Source organism: Pleurodeles waltl, chromosome 7 (genome assembly GCF_031143425.1).
Source record: "Pleurodeles waltl isolate 20211129_DDA chromosome 7, aPleWal1.hap1.20221129, whole genome shotgun sequence".
NCBI lineage: Eukaryota > Metazoa > Chordata > Amphibia > Caudata > Salamandridae > Pleurodeles > Pleurodeles waltl.
The window spans coordinates 579,411,985-579,425,391 of NC_090446.1; positions in this window are offsets into that span (position 1 = coordinate 579,411,985).

Consider the following 13,407-nt stretch of genomic DNA (forward strand, 5'->3'; position numbering starts at 1 on the left):
ACAAATGATGATGGCCTTGACCAGCCTGTTGCTTTCATTAGCAGGAGGTTACTCCCCAGGGAGCAGCGTTGGAGTGCCATTGAGAGGGAGGCCTTTGCTGTGGTTTGGTCCCTGAAGAAGCTGAGACCATACCTCTTTGGGACTCACTTCCTAGTTCAAACTGACCACAGACCTCTCAAATGGCTGATGCAAATGAAAGGTGAAAATCCTAAACTGTTGAGGTGGTCCATCTCCCTACAGGGAATGGACTTTATAGTGGAACACAGACCTGGGACTGCCCATGCCAATGCAGATGGCCTTTCCAGGTTCTTCCACTTAGAAAATGAAGACTCTCTTGGGAAAGGTTAGTCTCATCCTCTTTCGTTTGGGGGGGGGTTGTGTAAGGAAATGCCTCCTTGGCATGGTTGCCCCCTGACTTTTTTGCCTTTGCTGATGCTATGTTTACAATTGAAAGTGTGCTGAGGCCTGCTAACCAGGCCCCAGCACCAGTGTTCTTTCCCTAACCTGTACTTTTGTATCCACAATTGGCAGACCCTGGCATCCAGATAAGTCCCTTGTAACTGGTACTTCTAGTACCAAGGGCCCTGATGCCAAGGAAGGTCTCTAAGGGCTGCAGCATGTCTTATGCCACCCTGGAGACCTCTCACTCAGCACAGACACACTGCTTGCCAGCTTGTGTGTGCTAGTGAGGACAAAACGAGTAAGTCGACATGGCACTCCCCTCAGGGTGCCATGCCAGCCTCTCACTGCCTATGCAGTATAGGTAAGACACCCCTCTAGCAGGCCTTACAGCCCTAAGGCAGGGTGCACTATACCATAGGTGAGGGTACCAGTGCATGAGCATGGTACCCCTACAGTGTCTAAACAAAACTTTAGACATTGTAAGTGCAGGGTAGCCCTAAGAGTATATGGTCTGGGAGTCTGTCAAACACGAACTTCACAGCACCATAATGGCTACACTGAAAACTGGGAAGTTTGGTATCAAACTTCTCAGCACAATAAATGCACACTGATGCCAGTGTACATTTTATTGTAAAATACACCACAGAGGGCACCTTAGAGGTGCCCCCTGAAACTTAACCGACTGTCTGTGTAGGCTGACTAGTTCCAGCAGCCTGCCACACCAGAGACATGTTGCTGGCCCCATGGGGAGAGTGCCTTTGTCACTCTGAGGCCAGTAACAAAGCCTGCACTGGGTGGAGATGCTAACACCTCCCCCAGGCAGGAGCTGTAACACCTGGCGGTGAGCCTCAAAGGCTCACCCCTTTGTCACAGCCCAGCAGGGCACTCCAGCTTAGTGGAGTTGCCCGCCCCCTCCGGCCACGGCCCCCACTTTTGGCGGCAAGGCTGGAGGGAACAAAGAAAGCAACAAGGAGGAGTCACTGGCCAGTCAGGACAGCCCCTAAGGTGTCCTGAGCTGAGGTGACTCTGACTTTTAGAAATCCTCCATCTTGCAGATGGAGGATTCCCCCAATAGGGTTAGGATTGTGACCCCCTCCCCTTGGGAGGAGGCACAAAGAGGGTGTACCCACCCTCAGGGCTAGTAGCCATTGGCTACTAACCCCCCAGACCTAAACACGCCCTTAAATTTAGTATTTAAGGGCTACCCTGAACCCTAGAAAATTAGATTCCTGCAACTACAAGAAGAAGGACTGCCTAGCTGAAAACCCCTGCAGAGGAAGACCAGAAGACGACAACTGCCTTGGCTCCAGAAACTCACCGGCCTGTCTCCTGCCTTCCAAAGATCCTGCTCCAGCGACGCCTTCCAAAGGGACCAGCGACCTCGACATCCTCTGAGGACTGCCCCTGCTTCGAAAAGACAAGAAACTCCCGAGGACAGCGGACCTGCTCCAAGAAAAGCTGCAACTTTGTTTCCAGCAGCTTTAAAGAACCCTGCAAGCTCCCCGCAAGAAGCGTGAGACTTGCAACACTGCACCCGGCGACCCCGACTCGGCTGGTGGCGATCCAACACCTCAGGAGGGACCCCAGGACTACTCTAAGACTGTGAGTACAAAAACCTGTCCCCCCTGAGCCCCCACAGCGCCGCCTGCAGAGGGAATCCCGAGGCTTCCCCTGACCGCGACTCTTTGAATCCTAAGTCCCGACGCCTGGGAGAGACCCTGCACCCGCAGCCCCCAGGACCTAAAGGACCGGACTTTCACTGGAGGAGTGACCCCCAGGAGTCCCTCTCCCTCGACCAAGTGGAGGTTTCCCCGAGGAACCCCCCCCTTGCCTGCCTGCAGCGCTGAAGAGATCCCTAGATCTCCCATTGACTTCCATTACAAACCCAACGCTTGTTTCTACACTGCACCCGGCCGCCCCCGCGCTGCTGAGGGTGAAATTTCTGTGTGGGCTTGTGTCCCCCCCGGTGCCCTACAAAACCCCCCTGGTCTGCCCTCCGAAGACGCGGGTACTTACCTGCAAGCAGACCGGAACCGGGGCACCCCCTTCTCTCCATTCTAGCCTATGTGTTTTGGGCACCACTTTGAACTCTGCACCTGACCGGCCCTGAGCTGCTGGTGTGGTGACTTTGGGGTTGCTCTGACCCCCCCAACGGTGGGCTACCTTGGACCAAGAACTAAGCCCTGTAAGTGTCTTACTTACCTGGTTAACCTAACAAATACTTACCTCCCCTAGGAACTGTGAAAATTGCACTGTGTCCACTTTTAAAACAGCTATTTGTGAATAACTTGAAAAGTATACATGCAATTTTGATGATTTGAAGTTCCTAAAGTACCTACCTGCAATACCTTTCGAATGAGATATTACATGTAGAATTTGAACCTGTGGTTCTTAAAATAAACTAAGAAAAGATATTTTTCTATACAAAAACCTATTGGCTGGATTTGTCTCTGAGTGTGTGTACCTCATTTATTGTCTATGTGTATGTACAACAAATGCTTAACACTACTCCTTGGATAAGCCTACTGCTCGACCACACTACCACAAAATAGAGCATTAGTATTATCTCTTTTTGCCACTATCTTACCTCTAAGGGGAACCCTTGGACTCTGTGCATACTATTCCTTACTTTGAAATAGTGCATACAGAGCCAACTTCCTACAGGAGGAAAAACATAAGCAAATATACCTGACCAACTCATCCACACAGCATTGCCATGATTGAGGGTGTGTGTAACTGGAGGCGAAGTTTTGGCATTTTTTGTTTTTCTATGTGGCAAATAGATCTATTTGAGGTGATCCCCACTTTTGGAAGTACTGGTGAAGGACTTGTGGGTGGGGTTCTCAATCATGGGCTTGTTGCTGAATCCTGCTAAGCAGGTCTGCACGCGATTGTCTGAACCTGGGAGATATTGTGCCACTATGTGACTATGGTGATGAATTCCCCATTTCCATATTGTTTGTGCAAGATGGGACAGTTGATGGGCTTGTTAACCCCCCTCCCCCCCCACCCCCCCATCCTCATTTCTGAAGATAGTACCTGGCAGTCAAGTTGTCTGTACGTACCAACAATATCTTATGTTGCAATTGTGGAAGGAACACTTTCATTGCTAGGAATACTACTTGCAGTTTCAGGTAGTTGATGTGGAAAGACCCTCGAGTGTCGTCCCATATACCGTGAACTGTGAGGTGAGGGAATGAGCTCCCCAACTGGTGTTTGAGGTGTCTAAAAAGGGCCACCCTTTCATCAGGTTTGTTGTGTTTTTACAAATGCAGATAGCGAGAAGTATGTCAGCCCAACAAGACTAGATTTTCCATATGGGCCTGTGCGTCAGACCATTGACGAGAGACACATTGTTGAAGAGGACGCATATGAAGCCTGGCATGTGGTACAATGGCAATAAAAGATGCCATCATCCCTAACAGTTCTTACTGTGTATGTTTGGTTCTCTGTTAATGTAGCAATCATTGTTTGAAAAGCCTGAACTCCAGCTAAGCTGGGAAACACTAGTCCTAATTGTGTGTTGAGTCTAGCTCCTAAATAGGGCTGTATCTGGAGAGGATTCAGATGAGATTTGAGGTAACTGATGGTGAACACTAGAGTGCAGGAGCTGGACTGTGATTTGAGTGGGACGTTGACACAGTGAATGAATTGGCTTTGATGAGCCAACCCACAAGTAAGGGAAGACATGAATTTGTTGTCTTCTGAGATGTGCTGCGACTACCGCAATGTATTTTGTGAATACTCTGGGAGCAGTTGTGACACTGAATGGTAATACCTTTAATTGGTGATGTTTTCCTGCAACTACAAATCTTAAGAATTTGCAGTGTGCTGGATGAATGGGAATATGAAAGTAAGCATCTTTTAGGATTAATGCGGTCATGAAGTTGCCTTTTTGTAGAAGGTGATCAACATCCGGAAGAGTGACCATATAAAAGTGTTCTGAAAGTAAGTAGTAGTTTAAGGGTGTGAGGTCTAACATTAGTCTGAGACCCATCTTTTTTTGGCTGTTATGAAATACAGAAAGCAGACTCCTGTTCCTATATTTTAATGGTATTTGTTCCATAGCCCCTTTGAAAAGAAGAGAATGTACTTCCTCTTTGAAAAGAATGAGATCATCTTGTGAGAGTCTGTGAGTACGAGGGGGTATTTTTGGTGAAGAGGAAGTGAGCTCCAGACAGTAACCATTTTGGATAATTTGAAGTACCCATTTATCTGTGATAGTTTGAGACCATTAAAAGTAAAAATGTTGTAACCTTCCCCTAAAGGAGTGGTGTGAGTTGGTAGGTTTTGGTGGAAGTCATTGCTTAGTGGCAGATGAGGAGCCTCTAGATGTAGATGGCTTTCCTCTTCCCTTATTACTATTGCCTCTATAGGAACCTGTAAAATAACCTCTGGTGTATTGAGAGGTGAGCTTTGTTTGAGTGGAAGATTGTTCCTGCAATGATGACTGAAAGCCCCTTGCAAATCCTAAGCGATGAAAAGTACCCGTGTGTGCTGACTTAAGAGTGCTCCCATAACTTAGGCATTGTCTTTATTTAATTTTTCAAGTGTGGTATCCACTTGTGACACAAATAAATGCTCTTTACCAAAGGGCATGTTCAAAACTGCCTGTTGTAGTTCTTGTTTAAGGCCTGAGCATCTAAGCCAGGCATGCCGCCTAGTGATGGCGATTGTGTTAACACTGCATGCTGCTGTATCAGCAGCATAAAGTGCATATAAAATGGGATTATTAGAAATTGCTAGCCCTTCATTTACAATTTCTACTCCCCTTTTACGATGTTCCTCAGGGAGGTATTGTAAAAGCTCCTCCATGGCATCCCAGTAAGCTCTATCATTCCGGGATAACAAAGCCTGTGCATTAGCAATACGTCAGTAATTGGCTGCTTGAACTCTCTTCCCTGCCCCATCTAATTTTTTTGTTTTATCTGGAGGAGTTATATCTCTTGTTGATTGGCTATTCGCCCTTTAGAAAGCAGTGGAGGCAACAATAGAGTCTGGAGGGATTTGTGCTTTATGAATAAAGAGTCAACAGGTACAGCCTTGTATTTTTTGTCCACTCTGGGAGTGATAACCATAAATCTAACAGGCTTTTAAAATATTTTGTCTGCATGCCTGGAAGCATTGGAAGGAACTGACTCTCCTTATGTGGTGCACACAAGGGTGTCAAATTCAAACAATTCTCCTCTATTGGATCTGTGTACATATGTACATTGTGATATGTTGCTGCCCTAGCTATAACCTGATAAGAGGCGGAATCCTCAGGTGGTGACGATCTAGTTGGATGGATTGGGATCATTTGGTGTAATTGGATCCAGATCATATGCATCCCATGGGTCTTGGTCCTCTAATGCATCCCCTAAATCATGAGCCCCACCAGCTGGTGAACTGGGTGGTGTGAACCCCAAAGGCGGGGAAGACATTGGTGGAGGAGTGTGTTGTGGAGTAGTAGGTGGCGGTAAAGAGGGTTGAGTAAGAAAAGGTGCCTTTTCTTTTGCAATCTTTTTTGGAGGCAGAGAGAAGTCAAGAGCATCTTCGAAAGTCACTTTCCTCTTTAAAAGGGGAGGGTGTGATGTTATAATCTACCCTGTACCCTCTTGAATTTGAAGCTGACAAGCGTCCATAACTGCCAAAATAGGTTCCACCGGTGAAGGGGTAGTGGTTATAGACTGTCCAAGATGGCTAAAAGTCTTTAAGGATTTTCAGTTCCGAAGTCTTTTCTACCTGTGATATTTTGGGTGCTGAAACTGGTGAGGAATGTTTATTTGTTGGCACCGAAGTGGCCGGTGCCGAAGTAGGCAGCACCAAAGTACCATGTATCTTCGGTCATGTTAGAGCTAAATTAGAGGTACTGGAAGACTTTTCTTTGGCTTTTTTCAGAGCCGAGCCAGAATGTGTGGCATCTGAATGAGTTTTTCAGCTCAGACCACGGCTGGAAAGCAGTGGCGGACCAGTGACCTCTTTGGATGTTGTTTTGGTCGATGGTAAAGGGGTCTTTTTACTCATGACTGAAACGGTTGACTCTCAATGTCCAATTGTACATCTGAGTCTGAGTCTTGAATGGAGAAGGCCTCTTCCTGCTCCAATTCTGGTGTATGCTTGTTGTCAAAGATGTCTGGTATGTCATCTTGAGTTCGAGACGCCAATTCCATCCAACAAGGTCTTCGAACTACATCAATCAATCCATCAATCAATCAATTTATAAAGTGCGCTACTCACCCGTCAGGGTCTCAAGGTGCCCCGGGGAGGGGGGGAGCTACTGGTCGAATATCCATGTCTTGAGGTGTTTCCTGAAAGTCAGGAGGTCTTGAGTCTGGCATAGGTGGAGCGGTAGGGAGTTCCAGGTCTTGGCGGCAAGATGAGAGAAGGATCTTCCTCCAGCGGTGGTGCGGCGAATGTGGGGGACGGAAGCGAGGACGAGGCTGGCGGAGCGGAGCTGGCGGGTGGGAGTGTGGAAGGTAAGTCTGTCATTGAGGTAGGCCGGACCTGTGTTGTGGAGGGCTTTGTGTGCGTGGGTGAGGAGTTTGAAGGTAATCCTCTTCAATACGGGTAGCCAGTGTAGTTCTGAGGTTGGCAGAGATGTGGTCGTGGCGTGGGACGTCGAGGATGAGTCGGGAGGAGGTGTTTTGGATACTTTGCATTTTCTTTTGTAGTTTGGCTGTGGCTCCTGCAGAGTGCGCGTTGCCGTAATCCAGTCGGCTGCTGACCAGGGCGTGGGTGACAGTCTTTCTGGTTTCGACGGGAATCCACTTAATCTTGCAGAGCATGCAAAGGGTGCTGCAGCAGGAAGAGGAGACTGCGTTGATCTGCTGGGTCATGCCGAGTGCTGAATCAAAGATGATTCCTAGGTTTCGTACTTGAGCGGTGGGTGTGGGTGCGGCTCCTAGGCAGGTAGGCCACCAGGAGTCGTTCCAGGCAGAAGGGTTGCTGCCAAAGATGAGGATCTCTGTTTGTCGGTGTTCAACTTGAGGCAGCTTGATTCCATCCAGTTAGCGATGGCGTGAAGTCCATTTTGGAGGTTGTTTCTTGTGGTTGAAGGGTCTTTCGTGAGGAAGATGATCAGCTGGGTGTCGTCTGCGTAGAATACTATGTTGATGTGGTGGGATCATGCGATGTTGGCGAGAGGAGCCATGTAAACGTTGAAGAGTGTTTGGCTGAGGGAGGATCCCTGGGGGATGCCACAGATGGTCTTGGAGGATTCGGACAGGTAGGGCGGAATGCAGACTCTCTGGGTTCTGTCGGAGAGCAATGAAGAGATCCAGGTGAGGGCCTTGTCACGGATCCCGGTGATGTGGAGGTGTTTTCGAAGGGTGTGGTGACAAACAGTGTTGAGGGCTGCAGAGAGGTCCAGGAGGATGAGCGCTGTGGTTTCGCCTTCGTCAAGCATGATCCTGATGTCATCTGTGGCAGCAATGAGTGAAGTCTCAGTGCTGTGGTTCTTGCAAAATCCGGATTGGGAGGTATCGAGCGCCTTGCTGTCTTCCAGGAAGCGGGATAGTTGGCTGTTCACGATTTTCTCAATGACCTTCGTTGGGAAGGGGAGGAGGGGGATGGGCCGGTAATTATTGGGGTCGTCTGGGTCCGCCTTGGGTTTCTTCAATAGGGCATTGACATTGGCGTGTTTCCAGCTCTCCGGGAAGGTGGCTGTCTCGAAGGAGCTGTTGATGATGTCGTGGAGGTGGGGGGCGATGATGTCGCTAGCTTTGTTGAAGATCTGGTGGGGGCAAGGGTCCGAGGGGGAGCCGAAGTGGATGGAGGCCATGGTGTTGATGGTGTCTTCATTGTTGACGTGGGTCCAGGCACATAGAAGGTTGGTGTTGCTTGGTGCGTTGGGTTTGTGGTTGTCTATGGTTGGTTGGTGGGTCTGGGGGTTTGAAGCTGTTGTGGATGTCTTCGATCTTTCGAAGGAAATAGGTGGCAAGGGAGTTGCAGAGTTCCTGTGATGGCGTAGGTTCGTTGGAGCAGGGCCTGGGGTTGGAGAGTTCTTTGATGATGCCGAAGAGTTCTCTGCTGTTGTGTGCTTTGGTGTCTATGCAGCTTTTGTAGTAGGTTCTTTTGGAGGTGCGGATCAGCTGGTGATGTTTGCGGATGGCAGTCTTGAGGGCGATGTGGTTGGATTGGGTAGGTTCAAGGCACCAGGTCTTCCCCATTCTTCGGCATTCTCGTTTGGAGGTCTGTAGGTCGGGGGTGAACCAGCTGGCCTTAGATCTATGGTGGATGTCTGAGGTTTGTTTGAGTGGCGTGAGGGTGTTGGCACAGTAGTCTATCCACTGATGCAGGTTGGTGGCGGCTGAGTTGGTGTCCCGGGTCATGGGAGGAGGTGCCTGGGCGAGGGTGGCGATCAGCTGTTCTGTTGAGATTTTGTTCCAGTGGCGGCGGGGGGGGTTGAGTGGTGAGGTGGTGTCTTTTTTATCAAAAGGAACGGCACGCTTCATAGGTCTGCTCATTGTGGTCAGGAGAAAGATGAATTACACACCTGGTGGTGGTCAGTGTGTGGAAAGTTTAAGTGACATTGGTAGTCAGTGTGTGGAAAGTTTGAGTGACATTGGGCAAAACCAAAATTGAGTCCTTTCCATTAGGGCTGCTTAGTTAGATGCCACGTGGAAGGCCCAAAGAGGGCCCCAGAGGACTGCGTCTGCCCCCCAAAGGGCTGAAATTAGATTCTGTTTGTAAAATGAAACCGAAAGCTTAAGTATGGAAGAATACACAATCGAAACAATACAGACTATGATATATAGACAGAAAGATAGTTTCGGAGCAAGAGGAACACCTATCCAAACCAGACAGCAGAGATAAACAATCTAACAAAGGACTTGATGCCCAGGCCCAGTATTACCGAGAGGAGGAATCAATTAATCCAGTGACTTGAAAAGCTTCTTCAAAGAAAAACAAGTAGTACTACTCCAAACCCAACACTAGATGGTGAGCTTATGCACAGCATGTATATCTACAGCTACACATGCCATCGAACACAATGTTTTGCACAGTTGCATCAAATGGCTTTCTCCATAGTTCTGAATGAGAAGGTCCACGATGAGGGGAAGCTTCTCATGGGGAACTACAGAGCGCTCAAGTAGTGTGTTGAACCATGGCTGACAAGCCCAAGTGGAAGCTACAAGAATTAGGGTTGGAGATGGTTGCCTGAGCTTCAGAACCACAAATAGAAGAGGGAGAGATGGAAAAGTATGGGCAAATATCCCTGACCAGTTCATCCATAGAGCATTGCCCTTGGAAAGTGGGTGTGGGAAACTGGAGATGAAGTCTGGGATTTTTGGATTGTCTGCAGTTGCTAACTGGTCTATCTGTGGAAACCCTCCACTGGTGGAAGTATGAGAGGATGACTTGGAGGTGGAGTTCCCACTCATGGCCTTTTTGCTAAATCCTCCTGAGGACAGCAAAGTTGATGTCCGTCCCTGGGAGGTAGTCTGCTACCACAAGGCTGTTGTGACAAATTGCCCAATGCCAAACCATCTGAGATAGGCGTGATAACTGTATAGCGTGTGCTACCCACCCACTGTTTTCACAGATAATACATGGCTATCATGTTTGTCGCCCAGACCGAGATAACCTTGACTATTAGTTGAGTTAGAAACTCTTTCAATAATAGGTGAACAGCTTGAAGTTCTAGGTAGTCGATGGGGTGACACTGGTGTTTAGTGTCCCAGAGACCTTCAACTATGAAATGCTGTAGGTGAGCACCTCACCCTGTGAAGGACATGTCCGCTGTGGGAATGATCTGGTGAACAGGGTCAAAGAACAGATGCCCATTTGACAGATGTTGTGCGTTCCACCGCCAGAGTGAGGAGTGCGGCTGTCAACCAACAGCAGATTTTGTAACTGACCCTGTGCCTGAGACCAATGGTGCACCACACATTCCTGCAGCAGGCGCATATGTAGTTGAGCATGTAGCACTATACCAATACACAATGACAACATGCTTAAGAGTCTTAGAACTGTTTCGACTGTTGTGTTGACTGGGTTGAAACTCGTATCACATGGATGTTTAAAATCCTGGCTACATTTGGGTAGGCTAATCCCAGTTGTCTTGAGAATCTCCCCTAGATACGGATAAATCTGTGAAAGCTGAAGGTGTGATATCTGTATGTTGATGGTAAACCCTAACTGATGGAGAAGATCATGCAGGTTGCGGTAGAGACTCTGAATAGGAGCCTCTTGAACCGGTAATGCCTTCCCTCTATAACGACCTGAAGTACATGCGGTGAACTGGATGGATTAGGATGTGAACGTTAAGAGTCCTTCAAGTCTAGTGCTGACAAATTTGCCCTGTTGGAGCAGTGGGATCACGTCCTGAAGACTGACCATGTGAAAGTGTTCTAATAGGATGTAATGATTTAAGGGCCTGTGGTCAAAGATGGGCTGTAGTGACTTGTCTTTTTTGGGGATTAGAAAGCACAGTGAGTAAACTCCAGAGCCTGAACATTGAAGAGGGATGGGCTCTATGGCTGCTTTGAGCAACAGAGCCTGCACTTCCTGTTTGAGCAGGTTTTGAAGTTCCATGGAGAGTTTGTGAGGTGGGATGTTTGGAGGTGGTGATGAGCTCCAGACAAACATGCTGGATAATGTCCACACCCACTGATCTGATGTTATGTTCTTCCAGGTGGTGAAATGTTGTAGTCGTCCCCCGACAGGTGTTGGATGGTTGGGGGAGAATGAGAAGTCACTGCTTTGAGATAGAGGGTGTGGTGCGTGCAGAAGCACCCATCCAGCAACCTTTGGAATTGTTTCTGTAATATCACCTTGAAAGGGAGGTTTGATGTTGCTGCTTGTACGAGGAGGTAGAGGCATTGGAAGGTATTATTTTGCCCCCATTTGTATGAGGGACACAAAAAGGAGCCACTAGGAATAGAGGTTTGGAGCACCCCTACTGATTTAGCTACCTCATTGTCCTTTTTCATTTTCTCCAACGCTTGGTCAACTTGGGGACCAAACTTTTGTTATTTATCAAACAGGACATTCAAAAGTGTTTGCTGCACCTCTGACTTGAAGCCAGATATAAGTAGTCAAGCATGTTTACGCAGCAACACTCTGGTATTGATGCCCCTGACGGCCGTGTCCGCAGAATCTAGGGCTGCTTGATTGAGTTGTTGAATATTAATTTACCCCCTTGTACAATTTCATGTTGCTTTTTGAACTCCTCACGGAGATGCTGGAGGAACACCTCTATTTCATCCCAATAGGCCCTGTTGTATGATGCCAATAAACCTTGTGTTGGCAATTCACCAGTGATTGGCAGCTTGTGCTGCCACTCTCTTCCCAGAAGCGTCAATAAGCTTGGCCTCTTGATCAGGTGGGGGAGCATATGCTGTGGTCTATAAATTGGCCCTCTTACAGGCATTAAGACACAACCAGTAAGTCTGGGGGGAGCTGGCCCTTGATGTAAACAGGGTCTGAGGGTGCTGCTTTACACTTAACTCTGGGTGTAATGATTTACGCCTGCACTGAATCTTTAAAAATATCAGTGTGACGCAGCATTCCTTTCAGCACAGGAAGGTACTGGCATGCCCTATGGGCGCTGAACAGTGTTTCGTAGAGGAAATAGTCTTCAATAGGGTCTTTAAGTAAAGGATCCTGGTGATATGCTGCCTCCTTAGCAATGAGTTCATGATAAGATGTTGTATTATCAGGTGGTGACAGCATGGACGGGTACAAATCTGAGTCAGTAACATTGGGGGGGGGGGGGGGGTTTGAAGGGTGGGCCTGGGGTCAATATAACCATCCCAAGGATTTGTGGGCTTTAGTGGTTGATACGACATCTGCCGCCGCCTCCCTTGTCCCCCATGATCCCTGTAGTGGAATGCCCACTAGGTTACTATGTTAGTGATGTGCTGAAGGAGATGGTGGTGAAGTTGGGTGGGGGGGGAAGGGGATGGTGTAAGAGGCAGCTGCAGTGGACTAGTTGGTATGTCCTTTCTCTTACGAAGCACCAACAAGTCTATAGGCTCTTCAAAGGAGAGCTAGCGTTTCGATAGTAGGGACCTGCACAGCTTTGGCTAAAATACAGCCAGTCAGAGGCTGTATGTGCATTTTTTTCTGCTTTGGATCGAGCTGCTCTTTCACTGTTTGGAGAATTGGTTCTGGAGCCAATCTCTGTGTCGGTATCACGGGTTTCAGTACCGAATGAGATTTTGCTGCTGAGGTAGTCTGAACTGAAGCAGCTGAGGTGCTTGAAGCTGAAGAGATAGATGGGACAGCTCTGCGCCAAGGCGGGTTGGCTCGGAGCAGAAGAGGATTGTTTCAGCCTCGCTTTTGGTGCTGAGCCGGAGGACACTGGGTCCACGGCAAATGGTCACCACCTATCATTGCCTGTCGGCAGTGGTAGCCCATAAGCCGCAGATTCAGTCGGAACCAACTGTCTCTAGGGCAGTTGGCTAGGGCATGGGTATTCATGCTACGCTGACCCAGGGAAAGGTTCTGCATCTGTGAGCCAATCTCTAGGTCGAAGTCCTCGATGGAAAAGGCCTCTTGCTCAGCCACAGAGGTCTCATGCAGTTCTTCCTCCTCAAAATCTTGTGGCCGATAATGTCAGGTGTTTCTCGCCCGACAGTCCCGAAATGTTTTCTTCGCTCCGGAAGGAAGGACAGGACTCTCAGTCCTCTTTAATATGATCAGGAGCTAGGCAAAGGTTGCAAACCTGATTGAGGTCTTCTGGTATTTTGCAAGGCAGCTGAGACAGAAGTGAAATGGAGTCAAATTAATTCCATTATGAGCTCATTGATAGTCAAAGCAGATGAGATTAAGAGAAGGCCCGAAAGGACGAGGCCAGAAGGCTGCAAATGGAGCACATCAAATTGACGAGCAAGAGTTTTTTTCTTGTTTGTCGATACACAACAGAACGAGATCAAGAACAAAACTGAGTATGGAAGTGTACAATGAACCAAAGGGAGCCCAAAACAGTCTCAAACTGGACTGCCGGAAAGCACGTCCGAACCCGATGATAGAAAGATAACAATGGAGTTGATTCCCTTTATCACAAAGTGGGGGAGT